Raw genomic sequence first — 25,432 nt, 5'->3', positions numbered from 1 at the left:
ACCGAACCCAAGTTAATACGAAAGTACTTACGGGACTTTTATGCAGATCAGTTTAAAGAGAAGGAAGATCAAAGCTCCCGTCGCACTCCACTGCAAGGAATGGACCTTCCCATGTTAACGGAAGATGATCGTCGCTATTTAGAACAGCCATTCTCAAAGATAGAAGTGTACGAGTCTGTTCACAGTGGAAAAAGAGGTAAAGCTCCGGGAATCGATGGTGTCCCGATAGAATTGTTCCAAACCTTTTGGACAACGGTGGCTCCACTGTTCACACGCTGGCTCAATGCGGTATTTACGAAGAAACGCCTTGGACGAACGAGTCTCACGGGTGTTATGGTTTTGATTCCCAAAATATCTCAGCCCAGAAAGCCAGAAGACTTCCGGCCAATCACATTACTATGTGCTGATTATAAAATCTTTGCACGTTTGATCACCCGAAGGTTGCAACAATTTGCGGATACTTTATTAGGGCCGTATCAATATGTATATGGTACAAGTGGTAAAATATTTCACATTCTAACTAGTGTACGTGACATCATCACTTCTATGCAAGATATTGAAGGTTCTCAAGCTGCTTTAGTGGCGTTAGATTTCAAAAGTGCCTTTGACTCCCTCAGACATGACTATCTTTTCCACTACTTTGGTAAAGTGGGATGTGGTGATTTCTTTGTACAATCTATACAGAGCTTATACAGAGAAGCTCGAGTTCAGTTATCTATCGATGGTTTTCTGTTGCAAGCCTTTTCTATTGAGCGCTCTGTTCGTCAAGGATGTCCATTTTCCTTATTTGCATTCTGCGCAGCTCTGGCTCCATTTTTACGACTGATGCATGCAAAACTCCAGGGACTCAGGCTTCTTGGGAGAGACCACAAAATATGTGCGTACGCAGATGATGTGACCGTAATCGTGAAAGATAGACTAGACTTGACTCGTATGGAGGCCGTACTTGAAACGTTACGAAAGCAGACGGGACTTAGTTTGAACCAGAATAAATCTAAAATCCTACCCCTAGGGTGTAACCCCACTCTGTGGACTGAATCTGTATCTATATCCATTGTTGATAAAGTGACAATTTTGGGAATAAACTTCACTACGACCATCACAGAGACTGTCTCCAGAACTTTTACAACTATTCTCCCAAAAATCCAGGCAGTGTTGAACATGAATCGTTATAGACAATTATCCTTACGCTCTAGAATACAGTATGTGAACATGTTTGCATTATCGAAGTTGTGGTATGCTGCGCAAGTTTTGCCTGTTACTGCGAAAGACGCGGCGCAAGTACGAAAGATGATAACGCGCTTCATATGGCATGCACATTTGTTTCATGTCGCACATGAAACGTTATGCCTCCCAGCAAGTAAAGGAGGACTGAACTTGCGCCAAGTGGAGAGACAAGCCTCAGCCTTGTTTCTACAACGGAACATTGAGTTGCTACTGCAATACCCTGATAGTTTAACAGCAAGATTACTACATACTCTGATAGATGAAGTGGAACTGCGAACACCCATTTATCCAGGGAAGATCCCTTCCCACTACAACTATTTGAGGACAACTCTTGTCGAGTTTTGCTATCTCCTCATCGGTTCACCTCACATGGATGTCGATGGCATGACAGTGAAATTTTTCTATAACCAATTGACTTGCAGGTTACACCACCAGCCACGAATTGTGCTTCTCCGAACTAATGTAGTGTGGTCAAACGTATGGAGAAATATATCTGCCTCTCATCTTTCTAACCGCGTTCGATCTTTGTGGTACCTAGTAGTTCACGATGCCATTGCGACCGGTGCTCGAAAGTGGCGATACCAAATGACTGACAGTGCTGTATGTTCCAATTGTCATCAAGCTGAAGACACTTTACGACATCGCCTCGTAACATGTCCCGCAACGGTAGATCAATGGAAGTATTTGTGTAAATGCCTTGGTACTATATGTAGAACATCGCCCGATACATTTACTGTAGATCATTTACTGTTACCAGATTTTGTGTTCTTCCCTCTTACTAAAGTAAAAGCGGTCCAGTTTTTAGTAGCTCAATATATTTATTATATTTTAGGACGTAATTCAGTGTCAATGCAAATTTCGCTGCAATATCACTACAGTGAGCATTATTACCAGATGGACCAAGCCATCCGCAAAACACACTATGCAAACTTTTTGCAGGCCCTTTTCTTGTAAATACACCTAATTATGTAATATTGATCTGATATATGTGTAATGTTATCATAGGATCATGTAAATAGTCCCTACTGCATAAAATAAAGAATATTAAAAAAAAAAAAAAAAAAAAAAAAAAGCGGGTTAAGGCGTTCACTCGTCTTGGGATCGTTCGCTGCGGGACGGCATAGGTTCGAATCCGGCTCTGGTCGGAATTTATTCGGCCTACGTATAGGGCCGGTGGCAACCCACCATCGTGAGGAAATTGGGGAGCTCCGAATAAGTGAGCGGTAACCCGGTCGAGAAAACCTACAACGGCTGGGGGTTCGACGGGCTGACCACCCGTCACCCCAATACTGGTCTAAGGTCTCCACGCTATAACAGGTGACGGAGGAACAGTGTGGGAGGGAGACCAGCAGTCGGTAGGTAAGCCAAGGCTCTCAAGGGCTGTCGCGCTGTGGGTTATTAACAAAGAAAACGAAGGTAGTACGACTCGGCAAAAACATTTAATGGAGAATTGCACATGATGAGAACTTTTCATTCGATATTTGCGGAAGTATCCTTGCATTGAACTCGAGTGGGAAAATGGGTAAAATTAGTATATCCTGAATTGCACAAACATAAATAGTTATTTCATTAATATATTTCAATGTCTTTGAAGCAGTACACAGTTATCGTTAGAGTATCATAATTCACGATCTTATACATGAAAATATCCCTTTGAACATATGTCAAATCATTTATTTGTTTATTTCTATATAAAGTCCATATGCAGGACAATGTAGCCACTATATACTGCTATTACAAATAATGATACCATGCTCTTGTTTATAATAAAAGGAGAATTAATAAAAAATACCTCCTAAGGAGGATCGAACCTGGGACAGCTAGCTAGCAACCCAATCGAGAACTCTAACTACTACACCACGCCCTTACCTTCGATTGAAACAACAATGTTTAAGTATTCTGTCCCTCAAATATTGTAAATGTCGTTGGGCATACATGTAGTTGAACTTTTACTTTAATTTTGAATTGCTTTCTTGTAGTATAGCACATATCTCCGAGAAATAATTTTCGAAGTCATGAAGAAAAACGAGAATATTGATAGTTGTAAAATGCGAGTTATTTCTTCTAACTTATTATTGTGTTTATACATTATTAATACAAAATATCTATAGGCTTGAACATTGCATGTCGATATTCTTTTCCTGTGATACTGCAACGGACGAAATGCTTGTTTGCTGACGCAAGTCTCGTGTTCAGAACAGTCTTATGAAATGTTTTTGCTCTTCCGTAAGGTAACACGAAATAATTACACCGTTTGCGAATTACCAAATCTGCGCAACGTTAGACGTAAACAGGCGGAAAATTTTATTCATAAAATCACTTCACATTTGACAGTATTAGTCAAGAGAGTCTCGTGGGACACTGTGTTAAGGTGCTGGAGAGTAGTGTATATTGATTGTTTCAAAATAACACTTGGTACGAGTGCTTTTTTATCCTCTTTTTTTATCAATTGAATATCAGTTTTTGACATATTTTGACAATTTTTTGTCGATGTTTTAGCGTTTAGCGATGTTTTAGTGAAATTTCCCTTTTTTCCCACTCACACTTGGTACGAGTGCATTTGTAGCCTCTTTTTTAATCAACTGAATATCAGTTTTTGACATATTTTAACAATTTTTTGTCGATGTTTTAGCGTTTAGCGATGTTTTAGTAAAATTTTCCTTTTTTCCCACTCGTACTTGTAGGTATATCACGATCTTACGTGATATAACTTAACCTATTCGTTTTTTTTATTACGTGCTAAACTACACGAGAGCCTCTACGTGCTTTGACCTACTTTAGAGTAGTGCAGTGGGAGAGTTCAACGCCCGAAAATGGGGCTCGGAGTGGGGCTCGGTGGGGCTCGACTTAATGGTTTTCTCTTGTAAGGCATAAGCCCCATTTTCTCGCAGTGTTGCCAACACCTACCTACACCTCTACTTCTTCTTCTTACTTGGCAAGGGCTTAGCCAATGTATACACTGGCGTAACATACACACACTGGGCAAGGAGAGCCGGTAACAAACACACACTGCCGTAAAAGAGAGAGAGATGGATGGCAACACAGTATATGTGTGCGTGTGTGTGTATAATATGTAGCATTATTTAGTAGGTGGAACCGTACGTTCTGGAAGGTTCCTTTGACCTACTTTTTATTTTACGACGTTTTACGGACTAAACTAACCTACAATGAGAGAAAAAAAGCTCTGGCATCACTTTTTAAGCTATTTTTTACCTCCTGCTCTTATGCTAACCTCGCCCTTTTGACCTATACTCTTGAAATGACTTACCTATAAGTCTGTCTCCTCTTACTGGAAGGTTCCCCTCAGTGTAATCTACTACGCCCTTGCTCTCAGCGTAATCTGCTACGTTTTTTTTTTAAAAAAAACTCATGTGCGATCTTCTACAATGTGTGTGGCCCTCCAATGCTACGACCTAACGGGACCTCTATCTCCTACGATGTTTTTGGACCCCCCCTCTGCTACGATGTTTTCTCCTCATGATGCAAAAAAAAATGGTATTGTAGCGGTATTTGAAATCGACTGTGCAATGCGTGAAGGGCATGTTCACTGAACAATAGGAGAGCTTGGAAGACTACTTCCTGACTTTTCATCGAAAAAACGGGGCGCGATGATGATGTTCAGTTCAGACAATTGGAATTGGGGGACTAATTTTTCGGATGCGGATTACGCCACCTCGCAAATCCCTTATAATCCGAAAAGCTCTCTGCCGTGGAAAAACTTTCCATATCATCTAGAGCGACTGTTCTGCGAGTTGATTCTAACAGACGTAAAGGGATTTGTGGATGGGACTCCCATGAAACAAGCCTAACAGCCCTTAACGTATTGTGGAAGAAAAAATACACACTCGCAGAACTACATATTTTTTTTTTTTAGCATGGATTTTTTGTTTGTGTACCGTTGTTGATAGGAAAAAAATGTGTGTGCGGGGCACATTATTAGGCATTTTTTTTTTTGCGTTTGATATCAAAGTGGAAGTGGGGTTCGGATCTTAACAGAAAAGTATGAGCCCTTCGATTTACTATGGCGAGGCTCACGATCTTACGTGACACAACTTAACCTAACAATTAATGAACTTGGAAAATTAGAAAGAAAAAAAACAATGGCGAGCGTAACATGGCGATGACGTGGAGCCTACAACACAAGTTATTACGTAATATTGTGATGACTCATATTAAGCACCCCTTAATTGTATTACTTATAAGGGTATACTATTGCACAACGTTTTTGCAACAAGTTATTACGTAACATTGTGATGACTCATATCTAATGCCCTTTGTTGTATTAACTATAAGGGAGTAAACTATTACACAACATATTGCAACAAGTTATGACGTAATGTGATGAGTCATATCTAACGTGGCGTCTTCTGATTGGTTAATTATTACAGGTGTTTTCAATACGGTCCGCGCTTTTATTATATATAGACGGCATACTCTGCAGATCAGTCAGTCTCGTGAGAGCAGCCGAAGAGTACGGACGTCCTGTCGCAGCGCTCCTTGTTTTTGTAAAAATAATAGGTATTTAACTTTCTTTGAAGCTACATACCATCTATTATTTCAAGTTTAAAGGTGTTTCACGTGGTTTTTCATAGTAATTTCGACCAGATTGAATTTTGACGTGATCGTGCATTTTCTATTTCGCCTCGTAAAATTCTATAAAAATAACATACCTGAAAATTGTATCGATGTATACTAGACTTTTTGATTTCTGTGATTTTGGAGAAAGCAATGGCATCCACAACCAGTTTCAATCGTAAAAATGATAAAACTGAATGTGTTACTTGCGAAAAATTAATATCTAAAACTAATATTAGCAAGCACAGGGCAAGATGTAGCGAAACAGGTTCGAGAATTAATCGTTCGTTACCTTCTAAGCCTTGTGCTCGATGCGGAAAGATGATCAGCATTGCCCATTTAAGTAAACACCTCAAAATTTGCAAAGCATCGAAAAGGAAAATCGATGATCCAGAAACGGAAGCTTCCACTTCCTAGCAAATTAAATTATCTAATGAACGCAAACCAATTAGATCTGCATTCAACGACCAACTCCAGGATTTTTCAATTAAGTCAGAACCAGGCCGTGACATCCTTAGTTTCTTGGATGAAACGAAAACATCTGTACTAAATATTTTAAAAGATAAACTTGAAAACAACTCTATAAAAGTATACGTTGTTCTGTTTTCCGAATACGAAAAAGTCGATGGTACAACGAGTATTTTTTATCATCGTACAAAAAACCAGACACTTTATTTTGCTGACGTCGAAAATTTAGACAACTTCTATTATAAAGTTACCAATGAGCTGGTTAAGAAACATGACGATTTCGAGGCTAAAGGGTCGGGATGGTCTCTGTGTGGAAGTCCTCACACGTTAACTGTTTACGTGAACCAATTCTCGCCTCTTCGCGCTTCCAGCTACGTTCCTCTTCCACCGAACATTCAACACAAGAGGGCTGTGTTAAGTATACAGAACAGCGATAACAAGTGTTTCCTTTGGTGTATATTGGCTGCACTGCATCCTGTTTATTACAAAAATAATCCACAGTGGGTTGGACATTACAAACAATACGAGTCCGAGTTTGAAAGTGTAATGTCTGGCATCGAATACCCGGTGACATTGTCGGATATAACAAAGTTTGAAAATCGTGCAGGAAAACGCATCACTATTAATGTATATTCCTTCACGTCAGATAAATATCTCGTGCATCCCGTCAGGATAAGCGATGTCGACGATGACGATGCTTGTGTAATAAATCTTCTTCTTATTTCCAACGAGGATGTTCATCACTACACGCTAATTCGTTCTCTATCACGTTTGGTCAGAAGGCAAACTACCAAGTATGCAAACCACATCGAAGTTTGCCCGAGATGCCTAACCACGTTCGACGATCGAAAACAATCCAATTATCGAAATTACACCGGACGTCAAATTGCTATCGAGAAACTTGCCGAACATAAAATTTATTGCGGTGACAACAGACCGACTTGCATGTTGATGCCGAAATCAAAAGAGATCGAAGAATTTAGGATGCATAAGGCATTGTTGAAACATCCCGCAATCATTATTGCTGATTTTGAGTCTTTTCTCAAACCGTTGTCGTACTGCGAACCAGACCCCGAACTTTCTTCCACAACACCGTATCAGTTGCACGAAGCCTCGAGTTTCGGATATGTTGTTGTGCGACAGGATAGGATAGATGAACCGTATGTTTACCGAGGACCAGACGTAATCAAACATTTTTTTGAAAAGATGGTTGAAGAGGTTGAGACCATTGGCAGCCTCTTATGCGAATCGAAACCAATGCTTCCATTATCCAGCGATGAACTTCAATCTCACAATAACATTGAAACGTGTCCGGTGTGCGATCAACGTTTCACCGACGAGAACCGGAAAGTATTTCACCATAATCACTTCACCGGAAACTACATTGGTGGAATCTGTAACACGTGTAATCTAAAGATCCAAAAACCTACCTTTGTCCCTATATACCTTCATAATGGCAGCGGTTACGACTTCCATCTCTTAATTCGGAATCTTGGATATGATAGACAAAAAATAAATATTCTAGCAGAGAATGAAGAAAGGTACATCAGTGTCAGCAAGCGAGTATTGATTCCGGGAACAAACGAAACTGTGGAGATGAGATTTTTAGATTCTTACAGATTTTTATCTGCGAGCTTGGACGCTCTTGCAAGCAAACTTTCGCCTGAACAATTTAGAATAACGAGAGCTAATTTTCCCACCGTAGACATAGAAATGATTAGACGTAAAGGTATTTATCCTTACGAATATGTTAGTGATAATTCTAAATTTAACGACGACACTCTTCCACCTCAAAAATAATTTTACAGTCGGCTCAGAGAGAAAGGAATCACGGACGATGAATACGAACACGCGCAACGGATGTGGGACAAATTAGGATGTAGGACACTCGGCGATTATCACGATGCCTACTTAAAACTGGACGTGACAATACTCGCGGATGTTTTTCAAGCATTCAGGAAAACGTCGTCGAATATTTACAAATTAGATCCTGCATATTTTTACGGTCTCTCGGGCTTAGCGTGGTCTGCCATGTTATTACAGACAAAAATAAAACTCGAATTGATACCGGACGTGGACATGTTATATTTTATCGAGAGGGGGATACGAGGTGGAATGGTGCAATGCGTACAGAGACATGCAAAAGCAAATAACGTTCACATGACAGAAGAATACGATCCTAACGAACAATCGAAATACATATTTTATGTGGATGCAAATAATTTATACGGACATGCTATGATACAAAAACTTCCTTACGGCGGGTTCGAATGGGTGGATACCACTTCCATTAACATTAATAATTTCAACGACTCTGAATTTGGCTTGTTTATAGAGGTGGACCTCGAATTCCCCGACCATCTACACGATTACTTCAAAGATCTACCTCCTGCACCCGAACTAAAATGTTCGCCTGATTCAAATCAACGTAAGCTTCTGTTAACATTGGATAGGAAAGAGAGATACGTTCTCCATTACAAAAATCTTCAATTCTTAATTGAGAAGGGAGTTCAAGTAATAAATGTGAGAAGAATAATGAAATTCAAACATTCCGAGTGGTTAAAACCTTACATTGAAAAAAATACGTATCATAGAACACGCGCCACGTCAGATTTAGATAAAGATTTTTTTAAACTCATGAATAATGCTGTTTACGGAAAAACAATGGAGAATTTCAGGAAGCACGTGGACGTGAGATTAGTTCCCGATTCAAATAAATGTAGAAAATTGATAGCATCGCCGACGTTCAAATCACGAAATATATATGATGAAAACCTGGCCCTGTTTGTGATGGATAAAAAAATAATCAAGTTCAACAAACCAATCTACGTGGGGGCGACGGTTTTGGATTTATCTAAACTGCATATGTTTGAATTTCATTATAATGTCATGAAACCCTTCTGTAATGAAAATATAACACTTTTGTACACGGACACGGACAGTTTTATTTATTCCGTACAGACATCTGACCTCTACAACAATTTGAAACAACCGAAAATGATTGATCATTTCGACACATCTTCCTTCCCTCAACCAAACAGATTTGATCTCCCTTCTCGCAATAAAAAAGTGCTTGGTAAAATGAAGGATGAATGCAACGGAGAAATCATTCTGGAGTTCGCCGGCTTACGTTCCAAAATGTATGTACGTATGTACGTAATAACTTGTTGCAAAAACGTTGTGCAATAGTATACCCTTATAAGTAATACAATTAAGGGGTGCTTAATATGAGTCATCACAATATTACGTAATAACTTGTGTTGTAGGCTCCACGTCATCGCCATGTTACGCTCGCCATTGTTTTTTTTCTTTCTAATTTTTCAAGTTCATTAATTGTTAGGTTAAGTTGTGTCACGTAAGATCGTGAGCCTCGCCATAGTAAATCGAAGGGCTCATACTTTTCTGTTAAGATCCGAACCCCACTTCCACTTTGATATCAAACGCAATAAAAAAAATGCCTAATAATGTGCCCCGCACACACATTTTTTTCCTATCAACAACGGTACACAAACAAAAAATCCATGCTAAAAAAAAAATATGTAGTTCTGCAAGTGTGTATTTTTTCTTCCACAATACGTTAAGGGCTGTTAGGCTTGTTTCATGGGAGTCCCATCCACAAATCCCTTTACGTCTGTTAGAATCAACTCGCAGAACAGTCGCTCTAGATGATATGGAAAGTTTTTCCACGGCAGAGAGCTTTTCGGATTATAAGGGATTTGCGAGGTGGCGTAATCCGCATCCGAAAAATTAGTCCCCCAATTCCAATTGTCTGAACTGAACATCATCATCGCGCCCCGTTTTTTCGATGAAAAGTCAGGAAGTAGTCTTCCAAGCTCTCCTATTGTTCAGTGAACATGCCCTTCACGCATTGCACAGTCGATTTCAAATACCGCTACAATACCATTTTTTTTTGCATCATGAGGAGAAAACATCGTAGCAGAGGGGGGGTCCAAAAACATCGTAGGAGATAGAGGTCCCGTTAGGTCGTAGCATTGGAGGGCCACACACATTGTAGAAGATCGCACATGAGTTTTTTTTAAAAAAAAAACGTAGCAGATTACGCTGAGAGCAAGGGCGTAGTAGATTACACTGAGGGGAACCTTCCAGTAAGAGGAGACAGACTTATAGGTAAGTCATTTCAAGAGTATAGGTCAAAAGGGCGAGGTTAGCATAAGAGCAGGAGGTAAAAAATAGCTTAAAAAGTGATGCCAGAGCTTTTTTTCTCTCATTGTAGGTTAGTTTAGTCCGTAAAACGTCGTAAAATAAAAAGTAGGTCAAAGGAACCTTCCAGAACGTACGGTTCCACCTACTAAATAATGCTACATATTATACACACACACGCACACATATACTGTGTTGCCATCCATCTCTCTCTCTTTTACGGCAGTGTGTGTTTGTTACCGGCTCTCCTTGCCCAGTGTGTGTATGTTACGCCAGTGTATACATTGGCTAAGCCCTTGCCAAGTAAGAAGAAGAAGTAGAGGTGTAGGTAGGTGTTGGCAACACTGCGAGAAAATGGGGCTTATGCCTTACAAGAGAAAACCATTAAGTCGAGCCCCACCGAGCCCCACTCCGAGCCCCATTTTCGGGCGTTGAACTCTCCCACTGCACTACTCTAAAGTAGGTCAAAGCACGTAGAGGCTCTCGTGTAGTTTAGCACGTAATAAAAAAAACGAATATGTTAAGTTATATCACGTAAGATCGTGATATACCTACAAGTACGAGTGGGAAAAAAGGGAAATTTTACTAAAACATCGACAAAAAATTGTCAAAATATGTCAAAAACTGATATTCAATTGATAAAAAAGAGGCTACAAATGCACTCGTACCAAGTGTTATTTTGAAACAATCAATATACACTACTCTGGAGTAAATCCTTCTTATTTTTCTTTCTCGAAGAACAACAATTTTTAAAGTAGAGCAACAGTCGATCTGCTCTTTCTTATTTCTTTTAAATTCTTCCACATTCCTTTAATTGGGTTAAAAATAAATAAAAATATTGCTTGCATTTCTGTCATTGACGTAGACCAGGCCCGTACGCAGGATTTCTTTGAGGGAGGGGCCAGACCCAAATATATATATAAATAAAAGAGACAGAGAGAGAGACAGATATTACAAAATAGTTCAAATAGTGCGAGCGCCATTGAAAAGTCATGATAATTCTATGTATAGAAAATAATATATTTATAAATTAAATTTTGCGTACTAGGAATTATTATTACAATTAAGAACATGTCTAATTGTGAGTTAATTGATTGATTGATTGATTTAGTTTATTTTACTTCGCGTTTTGTGCCTATTGGCTAATTTGCGAAGATGGGGATGAGTGATGAAATGATGAAATGGATGAAAATGGACATTCACAAACAACCATACCCGACCGGGATTCGAACCCGGGACCCTTGGCGTCGCAGCGCGATGTGCTAACCACTCGGCCACAGGGTAATTGTGAGTTAAGGAAAAAAAACAATAATAAGGAAACATTCTTGCATCACGATTGCAGTTCAAAAAGTCGGGACAGGGATTGAAAGTAACGCACTGTCCTGACTAAATCGGTGAATCTGACGTCTGCTAGCCTTGCATTATAAAACTAAAATCATCCAATATGGCAGCCTGAAGACTTTTGCGCAAGAAACAGATTAATTTATGTAAAAACAAAATTGAAATTTTTACACATTTATAAAATCAACATTTAAATATTTCAGGGTTCGAGGGGGGCATGGCCCCCATGCCCTCCTGGGTACTGGCCAGACGTAGACAGTGGGAGAGAAATTTTGGAGAATCTTTCTATTAAATTATTCCAACTTATGCTCAGATAGGTTTATTGACAATCGTGAACTTTTCGTTTAATAGACAATATTTGGTTTTAAACGACTGGAGAACATTGCCTTTATTGCTCTTTGAGAGAATATATACTTCTACAATAGCAATCGCGTTCGGAAACGGTGAAAAAAATGACTTGGTTTTCAAAGGCAAACAAGCTTGGTAGCGTAGCTTGCTCGCGTTCAAAGTGACTCACTCACGCTATTCAAGGCCGCTTCTTATCGCAAAACACTGTCCGTCGATGCACAGTGTCTGCACCCAGCAAGTTACAAGTGAGCAGAGTCGAATTTTAAAGAGAATCTGAAGAATGATAGATTTCAACAGAGGCGGCTAGGTGGGCACTAGCTCAACATGCAATAGTTTAAGTGGTAATTTCTGACAAACAAGAAACCTTATTGAATAAGTATTGGGATAGTAATACGTGTATCCGCTTCTTTTTAACAATGTAAGCTCGAAGACAATCTGTATTCCATTTGTTTATATTGGCAACTTGGTCAACCGGAGGTTGTTATAAGGAACTATTTCGTAGATGTTCATGTAACCGTTATAAAATTACAAATAAAATATATTCACAAGCTAAGATATACTAACAGCGAAGAAATAAATTCAGAGTTAAATTTCAAATACATGTGTATAGAGTAATTCTAGAAGTACAGAGTTATATCAGAGTATTGGGCTTCTTTTTGCAGGATAACGTTTACAATATTGAAGCGACAGAATAATTAAAAACTGTTGCTCCAAGGGAAACAAAGGGCGTAGTGTATTGGTTAGAGTTCTTGAAAGCGTTGATTGCGGTCCCAGGTTCGATCCTCCATACTAGGTGTTCTTTTTCTTTTTCTTAAATCCCCTTCTAATAAACAAGAGCATGGTAACATTATTTGTAATAGCAGTGTATAGTGGCTACTTTGTTCTGCATCCGGACTTTATAAAAAAATCAACAAATAAATGATTTGACACACGTTCAAAGGGATATTTTCATGTATAAGATCATGAATTATGATACTCTAACGATAACTGTGTACTGCTTCAAAAACATTGAAAAATATTAATGAAATAACTATTTATATTTGTGCAATTCGGGACATACTAATTTTACCCATTTTCCCACTCGAGGTCAATGCAAGGATAAATCCGCAAATATCGAATGAAAAGTTCTCATCATGTGCAATTCTCCATTAAATGTTTTTGCCGAGTCGTACTACCTTCGTTTTCTTTGTTAATAACCCACAGCGCGACAGCCCTTGAGAGCCTTGGCTTACCTACCGACTGCTGGTCTCCCTCCCACACTGTTCCTCCGTCACCTGTTATAGCGTGGAGACCTTAGACCAGTATTGGGGTGACGGGTGGTCAGCCCGTCGAACCCCCAGCCGTTGTAGGTTTTCTCGACCGGGTTACCGCTCACTTATTCGGAGCTCCCCAATTTCCTCACGATGGTGGGTTGCCACCGGCCCTATACGTAGGCCGAATAAATTCCGACCAGAGCCGGATTCGAACCTATGCCGTCCCGCAGCGAACGATCCCAAGACGAGTGAACGCCTTAACCCGCTCGGCTACGGAGGAGGACTAGTTTTCTTTGTTACAAACAAGTATTGTTTGCACATTACATGTAGGAGGAGAGTTGCATCTACATTTCACATTGGTCAGCTCCTTCTACTTACTGTCAGGTGCGAAAGCTTGTAGGGTAGTGTTTACCGTTCAGGACTGTCAACCTGATGGTCGTAGGTTCAAACCCTTCCGGTGGCAGAAAATTTTCGTAAGCTTTAGACCTATCCCATTGTGTTCATTGTCCACGCCGTGTGAAACGGAATAATTCAGTTTGGAATTAGCGGTGGGGGGAGGGGAAATATTAAATTACAAAATCTCCATTTCAACGAACCGATAAGTGGACAAAAATGGGACAATTCTTATAAATATTAAAATTACATTCACGCTTTTAGTGGTATAATCGCAGGTAAAATCAAAGATCTTACATGGAAGATTTTATCTTGCTCTGAACTAAGACAAAAGGCATTTCGCACCGATCTAATACATTCTCCAATACATTTCAAAATGTTATTGAATGTTTCATGTCGACAATTTGACCAATCCATCAATTCTTGACGCTCAGACGATATTTTCTGCAACTACCTCTTCTCTTCAGTCCCTTTTGTTCTTCTCTTCTTCTTCTCCTTCTTCTCTACCCTCCTTCTGCTCTGCTTTTATCTCATATCGCCTTCCCTACTTTTCTCGCATCTTATCTCCATCCCACTCATCTCCACTTCTCGTATCTCCTCTCCTGTCTTAGATTTCCGACTCGACTGCACTTTTCTCCTCCTCTTTTCGTTCTTCTCTTTTTCTCTCCTTTACTCTACTCTCCACTCCCCTCTTCTCTCATCTCGTTTTTCTTCTCTTTTTCTTCTTTGCTCATCTCTCCTAGAATCTTTTTCCATTCTTCTCACTACATCTCCTCTCCTCGTCTATCCTGTCTTTCTTCTCTCCTCTACTTTTCCTCTTCTCCTTTCGCTTTCTCTTTCTCCTGTCCTTTGTCACCTCTCGTTTTCTCTCACCTCTTTTCCTTTCTGTAGACTCATCAGCGATGAAATACTAGAAAACCTATTTTTTCTTTGAGTATACACATGCGATATAATAGTGATATTTTTAATACTTTTATACAATAATACTTGTTTTTATTTCTTTCGCGTATTTTATAAATATCTATTGTGAATGTGGCAACCCTGAAATTGAGCCAGCTCTACATGCAACCCACCAACGACTTGTGTAAATTGGGTTGCCTAGTTTAAAATGTTATTGTCCTAAAACTTTTGAGAGACACTGTACCATATCTCTAATTCGCAAGTTTGGATCAAGTGACCATATAAACAGTCCTCTCGCACCTAGAGCGGGATGCAATTTTTCCCGACTCTGCTTCATTCTTTCCTTTTAAGCACCTTCTTCCCTGTCTCTTCGTTTCGTCTTCGTTCCCGTCCGAACAAAATCCATTTCCTCTCTTCCTCCCCGCCTCTTCTCCAAATAACGTTCCCCGTGGCCTTCGATTGCTTTCAAGCAGCCCAAAGAAATATCTTGTCTGTAAGTTGTCGATCCCGAGGATCTTGCTGAGCTGCAGGAAATGATGTTATCGTTCCAACATCTACGGTGAAAGTGGAGCCTCCTAGCGGGAATATTTCGTAACTGCAAAAACGATTGGGACAACTTGCTTGCAGCCACCTCTTAGCACCTTCCCTTTATCGTTTCCTAGAAACGGAGAAATCTCTGATTTTGAGTCCTGGAAAACGTCGATAGCTAAAATTGCATCTCACCCACCTTGGACCGGATGAGCACACTGAGAAGATAAAAGAAGTGCCTTGTTTCGCGCCAAAAATAAAGAAATCGATGAAACTGGCGATATTCAGGTACATTTTTTTTTAGAGATACCATCGATGTGCTATATATCAAAGACTATTTGGGAAAATCCAGTTTCAATTTCATTGTCAGAGAAATCCATAAAAACCGAGTGTCTTTTAAATGGTGGACAAATGACCGTCCTCAAATGACAAACGATCCTGTACTCTTGTAATCATGTGGTCTCCTGGCCGGCCTCAGCGGCAGAGTGGCCAGCGCAACGCCCTACAATGAGAGAGGCCCCAGGTTCGAACCCTGATCAAGTATGGATGTATAATTGTGTTTCTTACGTCATTAATTTCATCGTTAGTATTAGCACTTACGTATATTTGTGATAGTATCTACAGAACTGTTGAACATAAGTAAGCTAAGAAAATTCACCATATCAAATAACTCTTGATATCATCAACACTTTTTATTGTTCTCTTATGCACGTGTGGATTGCAGAGCGAGCGGCGGTGCTATAACGTTGCAAGATGGGCGGAAAGGAGGGAGTAAACTAGGCAGGAGGCTTCGTCGGTCGCGTTCGTGCAATGGGAAATCTCTCGTCTGATTCGTGAGTAATTCCTCCACTTCTGGTCTGCTGCTTGCTCACTTGTCTTGAGGTGCAACGTGCAGGTGGGAAGCCTGCACCGTATGATGCACTTGTTGATCTCCACAAGTGCAAGAGAGGTGCTCAAACGTGCTTTAAGCAACAAATGAAGGTATTCAATACATTTATATTAGAGAGAGAGAGAGAGAGAGAGATTGTATATATCCAAGCAAACAATGGAACCGCACTTGTACCATTAACAGCTTGACGTCACATTTATTCCAAATTTAATTTACGAAACATGGCCGTCCTGCCTGTCTTCGAACATGACCTCGATGTCGACTTTTGGCATGGCTCTGCCGACGTTAACTGACAATTAGTTATTGGAAATAAACGGCGAGACGTCCCGGAATGGACAACTGCCATTGGACGTCACATATCCAGACACTGCTGACGTTGCATCATATGGGGATAATCAGAATGGAAAGCTGCTGTCAGATGCTTCACAATGAAATCTCCATTATAATGTAAACAGATGTTGCAAACAAAAAATAATCTCATCCTGTTTTTACAATTTAATAGATTATCTATAAACTTAAAAACTATAACATATCGTTGTATGATAGGGAGTAAGAAATTATGGGTAGGAAAATTATGTTAAAGCTTTAATGAATGTTTTCTAGACGAAAGTTCATATGTGCAATCACCGCCAATTAAAATGTGAACCGTATTCTGAAATACTCGCCCCAGTGCAATGTGTCTTGTGTGTCGCCTTAATACTAAACGCAGGACCATGAAAATGGGCGGCTGGACAGAATTGCGCTGGTGCCACATGTGGCGACAGCGGGACAAATGTCGCTGGTTCCCGCGCACTGTGTGGCAACGTCAAATGGGCTGTTCGAGCGTCAGACCGACCTCTCTAAGGAGCATACAGTTGTCATCCTGACCTTTCGAGCAAATGCTGTCAGTTTGTATCACATGGATTACAATGACCAACTCTACAAGAAGATATTTCATTCTCTTAAACCTCTAAACACACGGGGTTGTGCTCCGACGTGGCAACAACGCGACTTCTGCCACCCCCCTCACTTCCTAGACGTGCGTTTAGTAAAAAGTAAGAGCAAAGCGACGCTAAAAAACAAAAACACGAAATAAATTTATCTGGTGAGATGCGTCTATTCATACTGCATAGGATTTACAATCATAATCTCCTGGAGAGCACAATCCACACGGTAGCGTTCGCAGGGGAGTGCAAGTTGGAATATCTCTAAGCTAGGAAGCGACAGAAGATGAAATGAGTTAAGTTTGATAGGCATGAACAGTCACTGAACATCAATTTCCTACCAGAAAACCATGGTCGTACATGTACAGAGAATGAGCGACGGGATTTAACATGACAGCAGCGTTCTGAACATCTTTGTAGACTGTACGGGAGTTAGCAACAAACATCCAGACACGTGACCCAGATGTCAAATGTTTGGAAGGCTATTTGCATGGAAATGGAAAGCTCGTAAACACAATCTAGAAACAGGAAATTGTATTCCAACTTACGTCACAGGAGAACAAAAAGCATATCTCATGACTTTTTCGCGAAGATGGATATTTTAAAAATTCATATTGTCGCAGTTAATTCTAGTACCTCTCTTCGCAATTGTTCTCTGCAGAAACTTGTACAGTCACGGTTGTGGTTGTAACAAACATACTGACTTTCGAAGGATTTATTACAACTCACACGTGTCCGTGACTGTACGTGTATCTAATGAGGCATTAAGAAGAACCTTTTTAGAAAAGCTGAGACATGAAATTTTATGTTTAGTGATAGTTTCAAACTTAACAACTATGCAACTTTAGGAAATATTTCAATGTATCTACTACATTACATTAAACGTATCCTCTCAAGACGAGCCACTGCAATTGTGTGAACAGAACTGGCAAAAGGATTAAGCCGTGTGTTAAAACAGTTACTATGTCCCTCCCCCATCCCCCACACACCCATCCCATGTATAAGAGTGCTGTTTCATTTTGAAGTGCTGTCTGTAGGTTGAAAGACGTTAAGATTGAAAGTTTGGGATACCCTTTTTTAGCCAAAGTCTAAGTGTGTATACTGTGGTTGGAAGAGATTCTAGCTTGTACCTCGAAAGCTATAATGTAGGAGTGTCATAATCAGTGGCGGCGATTAGGAGGGCGTGGGGGCAGGTGCCCTCGCACTATGGCCTCTCAATGTTATACCTTATCTAACAAGAAAAGGTAAACTGTTCTTGACCACATGACAGAACCTGGATGATGTACGTGCAGCAATCACTGAGAAGTTTAATCCTGTTCCAGTGGACTTTTCTGTGTGCAAATAGAACGACTTAAAGATTGAATCAACACTAAATTGTTTTCTTTGACCTCCTCCTGAAGAACATAGATTGATTTTACGGTGCCTCGTGCCAACAATTCCATTTAAATACTTCTAGTGAACATTAACCTATGCCTGTGTACAAATTAAAGCTACTGGTTTCTTGTAACAATTATTACGACTTACGCAACACCTGGTATAGAACGATGAAAATTGATACGTTGATAGACCACATCGAAATACCCAGTACCATGCCAATAGTATTAATTGTTATACATATATGCTTTCATCTAACAAATATATTCCCCGGCCACACTATCTGCCGGCCCTCATTCACAGCGCAGAACGGTTATTTTGACAAAATCCTGTTTTCCTGCTGGTCCACTCGGGGAGGCCTGGTTTTGGGTAATGGTGTTAATTGAAAATTTTTCCTTATTAAAATTAGCATAAAGCCATGTTGGAGAGAAAAGGGGTTTATTAAGTTTGAGTCTTAGCTTTAAGTTCACTTTATGCATAGATAGGTTAATCGGGACTGGACCTAAAGTGGGATCCGAACCACTTGTGCCTCCACCGAGTATCGACCCCTGGACTCCTTGAGAACGAAGCGACGACGTTACCACTACGCCATCGGAAAGGGGCCGGCAAGAAGTGGATGAGAGTGGTTGTAATTAAATTACCATCACAGCATTCACCTGGAGTGACTGACGGAAAGCATGGAAAACCTATCAGCTTACCCTGACAGGGAGGTTAAAATGAGTCCTCTATCGTACTCCACGTTGAAGCATCGTCCTGAAGAGGCTGCGGTGAAATTCAGGACAGAATTTGGTGCAACCACGACACCACAACCACTCTGACATTCTGCACGAAGCGCCGATAAAAATGCAGTTTTCCATCGGGTCACCTAAAACAACAGCCTCTTTCATACGTTTACCAAAGCATCGTCCCGTCAGCGATGAAAACGATACGACAGAGAATAAATAGTTGGGTCAAGGGCTATTGAGGATCCCTCTCCACGCGATAAAGCTTTATGCCCTGTTTGCGAGAACCGATTCCCAAACCAGGGACGGGATATTTTGCGCGTCTCTTATCTGCGCGGCTCACACCTAACATCAAAGACAAAGTTTGCCAAAGGCAAGGGGACCCGTATGCCCGCGTTCGGTTTCTCTTTCGGCGCTCTTTTATCTTTGCGGTGCTGAATACGTCGAGAGACATAGCTATGCAGGGGAAACTGCAGATCTGTGGGTCTGGTTTTGACACATGGACGGAAGGAAAAGTTTTGGAGGTGTTCGGAGGCGAACCGTTGCCCTGGTCAATTATGGCGCCTGGTTACTGCGAAACCTGAAATGGTAGCCAACCATTTATCCCACGCGACGTTTCGGGTTGGTAAATAATTGTAGAGGTGGGTGAATTTAGCGTGGGATGTTTGTTAATACCATGTTTCCCCCGTTCAGGTCATTCAGCTCAACTGTATGTTATTCGTGTGCAAATTGCTTCCTTCCTCATCTCCATCGTACCCACAGAAAACTATACTCCATCCCAGGAAACTCTGGAGTAAGGTCGCTATGCACGTTAAACTGGCTTGTTTAATGCATACGAACCTTGAATTCCGAACGCAGTGGAAGATTCACGTCTTAAATGTCTACTTATTTGCTATGAGGCAGCTATGCTATGCGAATGTACACGTACAACAACAGTTCCAGTTGATGCGAGTTTATTTACATAATGTGCAAGCACCTCAAGACTACATAAACTCGCTGAAATATGGACATTGTCTTTTATCACTTGGCCAGTTTGATGGATATTTATTCAACCGAACTAATAATGAACTAAATTGGTCTCTTGACTTTTTTAAAATTTAACCAAATGAATGAGGATTCGCTGTTAAATCACTTCGCCACGTAGTATGGAAAAGAAAGTTCATGAACTAACTATAATTATGTGAGAGTGCAAGTTCGGAACTTAAAAACATTATGGAATGTACTTAGCCTTCTCCTCCATATCGTGGTTGCTCGGACACCTTAACAACGTGTCTACCTGGAGAAAATACCGCTTCCTCTCCCTGTGTCAAAATCCAGAATGCGCTACCTGAGGTTCGTTATGTCGTCATTGCGTAACTGATCTTATTGACCTCTGGTGGCAATAATATACATGATTCCATCAAACTGCCACAAATGAAAGCGAGATAAACAAAATGACGGTTCCACGCGCACTACGGTCCATATCGCCCAGAATGATAGGAAGGAGGTGAGCGGAGCGAAGCAGTACACGCTGATACAAACAGCTGGGATCTGCCGTCGCTTTCCCCCTCCACGCAATCCCGTTACCTCGCACATGTTCATTGGTCGAGCCGTCTCGAGTCACTACTTGCGCAGAGACTTGCTTTCGTTCGCTCGCTCCATGGATCCCAGGAACAGAGTATAAATGCATTAAATGTATTTAATGTACCGGAAACGCATCGATTGATTCACTAAAGTGTGCCTTTTGGCCTTTGCCAAAAATCAGTTTTACAGATGAACGCATTTTTGTATGTCATCTGCATATGTAACGCAAAAGTGCTGATGCATTTTCCTGCATCTCAATGCTAAAACATCTGGTTTGACAAGGAGAGGACACGGCTTGGGAAAATAAGTTTGGGATAGAACTTCGTGTAGCGGTAGGGTACCCTATGTGTATTGATATGCCAAGTAACTAGCGCGCACAAGTCAGCCATTTCCTAGAAAAAGCGCTTAGAAATATATTAAACGTGTAAAAAAACACATGGCCTTGACCAGGATTTTCACCAATACATTATTTTCTCTCTGTTCCAGAATAGTTGCATTTGGCTTTCGTATTTGGAGGTAAAAATCCTTCGTCCGGTGCTCAGTTAATCTGATTTAAGTCCAATTTAAACAGGTTGACCACCTGAGAACATCTGCTTCAATTACGTCACGAAGAAAGATTCAGCGCCTCCAACAATATATTTACCGCTTCCACAGTATCCAACTCGAGAGCAGAGCATGGCAAAAAAAAGTGAATTATTGTTCATATAGTGACGTGCCGAGATGAAAAATTACTCTCGACGGTGTCTGAAGTTAAGTAGAATGGCAAATTTGGATTTGGACATGCGCGGAAGGGAGAGAAAAAGACAAAAAACAAAACGTTCTTCAGTCTCAGGACGTCCGCCATCACGGCTGAGAAATTACTGACTTTTGTTCTCACAAGTCGGGAGAATTTCGTTCTGCAGTTGATAAATGATTTCCTGCTGATTTCACAAGCCTCTCCCTCCGTAAAAAGGCATTTCCCTGTTGCTTCTGAGAGCGGGGCTTGCCTACCTTCCAAGGCGAACCAGGTGCTTTTACCGACAAATCCATTTAAGAATAAAATGAACGTTTTAATTTCTGGAAGGAACCGTAAATCCTAGTTTGCAAACAAATTCAGACAGTCAAGAGTTCAGTGTTGCGAACAGCATGCTCTGGAAAATCACTGGGAGTTTTCCAGGATTTTCATATCGCCTTGAAATGACCTTTGAGGACCCGTTCTGCCATACGACAAGCACCGAGTGATGCGTGGTTAAACTGTGAATACAATCCCGTGCCTATAATTATTTGTGTACGAGTTATTACAAGTTTATACGACGCTGTTCAAGCGGCTCCGGCGCCCACCCAGCGTCGTATAAAGTGGGTACCTGGAAGAAACTCTGGGGGGTAAAGGCGGCCAGCGGCGTGGTGCTGATCACAGCACCCCACCTTTTGCTGTGGTCAAGAAAGTGTGTGGCTCTAACTCCACACCTCCTATACGCCTTCATGGCGTGGTGCAAAGCACAGGGAGGCACTTTACTATTTTTTTAATTAACTTTTACGACGCTGTTGCTTCAAATTATACAAATAATCTGACTTTTCCTGACTTCTTTTGACATACTCAAAAATTACCAAAATTATCGAAATCGTATTCAAAATCAAGTACTACATAAAAAAGTCGTGTTATTTCAATCAAAAATAGTTAATGTGAAATATTCCGTTAATTATAAAATGAAACTATGAAGTGAAAATGATTTTTGGATACCACATCCAGTTTTGTAAAGATAATGAATTTCGTAGAAGTGAATTGAAAAGAAATAATTGTTTAGAAACTTTTATTAACTTTCAACACGCTCTGCTTATTCCTCTTCGGTAATAAAACAAAATAGAAAACATGTTTAGGCTCTGATATAATACGTTATTATTTGCAAAGCTTTGCGCCTAACAACAGCTGTGTATCCGTGTTCTTGCAGGGTTCAATTTATCAGCAACATCAGTGCCATCTATTGACCGAATGTTTAATTTGCAAGATCTTTCGTAGGGGTTGGGAACTGTGATCCCTTTTGGCCATGAATTCGAAATAAAGCATCAGATATAGTAAAGGAGACAAAAATAAAATTGACTTCTGAAAGATGAAGTCAGCTCGCAACTGGTAACAGTTATGAAACAAAATTTTTCGATTTGGCAACACTGTCTTGCACTCAATATCAGTGGCGTAGCGTTATAGTACGCCTGTACGCCCGACGTTCTCTGATTTAAAATTTAAAAAATGCGTAAATGCTGTAAATATAAAGTAAAACTTGACTAATTTCATATATGTTTGACCTTCATGGCATTATAATAGCTATTTTTCGCGATCCGCTTGCAACGCTCCACTAACACCACTCGTTCTTGCATTTTTTTTCAATGCCTTTACTGGCCGGACGCCGGGCAGGTTCGGCGTAAAGGACTCTATATATCTTGCTGTCTATCTGGAGGGAAAGCTTGGATCTCTACAGCACGCGCGCAAAAGCTCTCTCGTACGCCAGGGTACGGAGCAGAGGGCTACCATGATTGGTTCATGTGACCCTTCCTGCCTTCTGAAGCAAATGACCGGTAGAATTCCCACCCTGTTCTTCGCGGTTGTGCCACTCGTGCTATGTGACGCTACAATACGCAATATGGACTGACGTAACTTTACCAAACTCAAATATACCACTTCATAATGGCCACTGCATTGTATAGTTTATCGCACGAACAGCGATGTGCCTTAAAAACTAAAAGATCAACACAGGTTTTGTCAAATAAGTTGGTGAAGTCCTTGTGGTAGAAGTTCAGCCTGTGGCTGCTCTACCACTTAACCCGCACTCGTATTATTATTATTATTATTAATATTATTATTATTATTATTATTGTTAGTATCTGTCAATGGAAATGTTTAGCATTCATTTGAAAACTCTTAACATCGAATGATCTCTGAACAAAATTATTTTAAAATGTTTTTCAACATTCTCAAGGTGTAATAAACAGTGCTCTGAATTACTAATCGGCACTGTTACGTCAGTTGAGTGTAGTATAGTTGAATCATCCACCCACCTCCGTGTCAGAGTGTTTTGCACAGGGCGCCAAGACGACAGAGACCTCTGATTCGAATCCCGGCGTGGCAGGGGTGTTCTTTGTGAGTGTCCCTTCATCAATATCATCGCTCATATTCATATTCGCGATTAACCAAAAGTAGTAGAAAAGCTAAGTAAAATAAACCAAATCAATCAGTAGTTGGATCACTCACAACAATGACGTCTACTGTTGTGCAGAGGCGCTTGTGATTCAGGTAGGTTTTTAATGACTTGCGTCATGCAGAAAGGTATAAACAAAAGGTATAAAACACCAGAGTTCAAAACATTTGTGTCATAGTGAGGCATCTAATTTTCTAGCTAAAACATGCATGGATGATGTTTTATTGAAAACCCAGCTGACTTCAGGCGAATAAAACCTGTGGCGATTAATACCATAAATAAATTATTAAGCAAGAAAGGGCCGACCGTTCCTTCGGACTTGGCGTTCCCACCCGAATTGCCCATGCTACGCCACTGCTCAATATTAATCTGAAACCTGAAAAACAAATGTTGGTGATCAGACGAGCCGTTAAAATATTAGGTACACATTGCACGAGAAAGGACTTTAACGATCCTTTTTTTTTTTGGCAGGAATAAGGCGATGAATTTTGAATCCCCGGTGAAAGAGCAAGCTATATTTTTTGTACCACAGGTGCGGCGGAGTGATATCTAAGCTTACTAAGCATTTATCACCGTGCTGCCACCTAGTGAATAATTTATCAGCACGAAACAAAAGGAGGTGTAAAACTGTCTCGTTTTGTTTGCCATGTCTATCCTTGCCTGCTATTTATTCGTTCGTTGTTATCTCCTGGATTAATTTTAAAGCTTATTTTGAAGTTTAAATTTATTTTCTTATAAATGCGAGGGTATGTCAGAAAGTTACGTCTATATATTGTACAGTCACGGACCTTTCAACAAATTAATTGAAAGTCAATGTGGTCGTTACAACTCTCAGGTGTCCGTGACTGTACATAATTAAGAACATCGAGTTTATTGTTTTACAAACACTAAGATGCTGACCAAGGCAGTTTATTAAAATATAAAAACACTTAAAATATAACGTTTCAACCCTGTATCAGGTAAACTAATTTTTAGTTTAGTTCTTCGTCTGAGGAAGACCCTGATACAGGGTTGAAAGGTTACATGTTAAGTGTTTTTATATTTAAATAAACTGTCTTGGTCAGCATCTTGGTGTTTTAATATGGAAACAAGGCTTCATTATATTACAATTTGCTGTTTTGTTACACTTTATCAACATAAACACCTTCTAGAGCGGTAAAACATATATCAAATCACTAGAAGTCACTTATGTACGCAGCATTTATTTTCGGAGGGGGCTGGACTTTTAAAAGTGGATGTGATATAGTTGTGTTCTTGGCGGGGGGTGGCAGGATACTCAATAAAATATCTCGTTATTACTAGAACTGAGCCGATACAAATATTCTTACTGATTCTCACAAAGTCAGACGTTTCAAAATTAATACAATTAAAAGTTGTTTAAAATACAGCAAAACCTCGTTAATCCGGACTAATGGGGGGATAACTTGACCGGTTTAACGAAAGTCCGGATTAACTGAAATTATTTAAAAGAACAGTAGAAAGTGCATTAGAACTCCGTTTATAGCAACAAATCACGTTTATTATGGTGTATTTAAAGGGCATAGGTCTAAATACACTATACAGTACAGTATAAAGTATGTGAAAAACAGAATTTCAT

This window comes from Lepisma saccharinum, chromosome 1, assembly GCF_977018435.1.
Source record: "Lepisma saccharinum chromosome 1, izLepSacc3.1, whole genome shotgun sequence".
Taxonomy (NCBI): Eukaryota; Metazoa; Arthropoda; class Insecta; order Zygentoma; family Lepismatidae; genus Lepisma; species Lepisma saccharinum.
Note: the sequence above shows the minus strand (reverse complement) of the source record.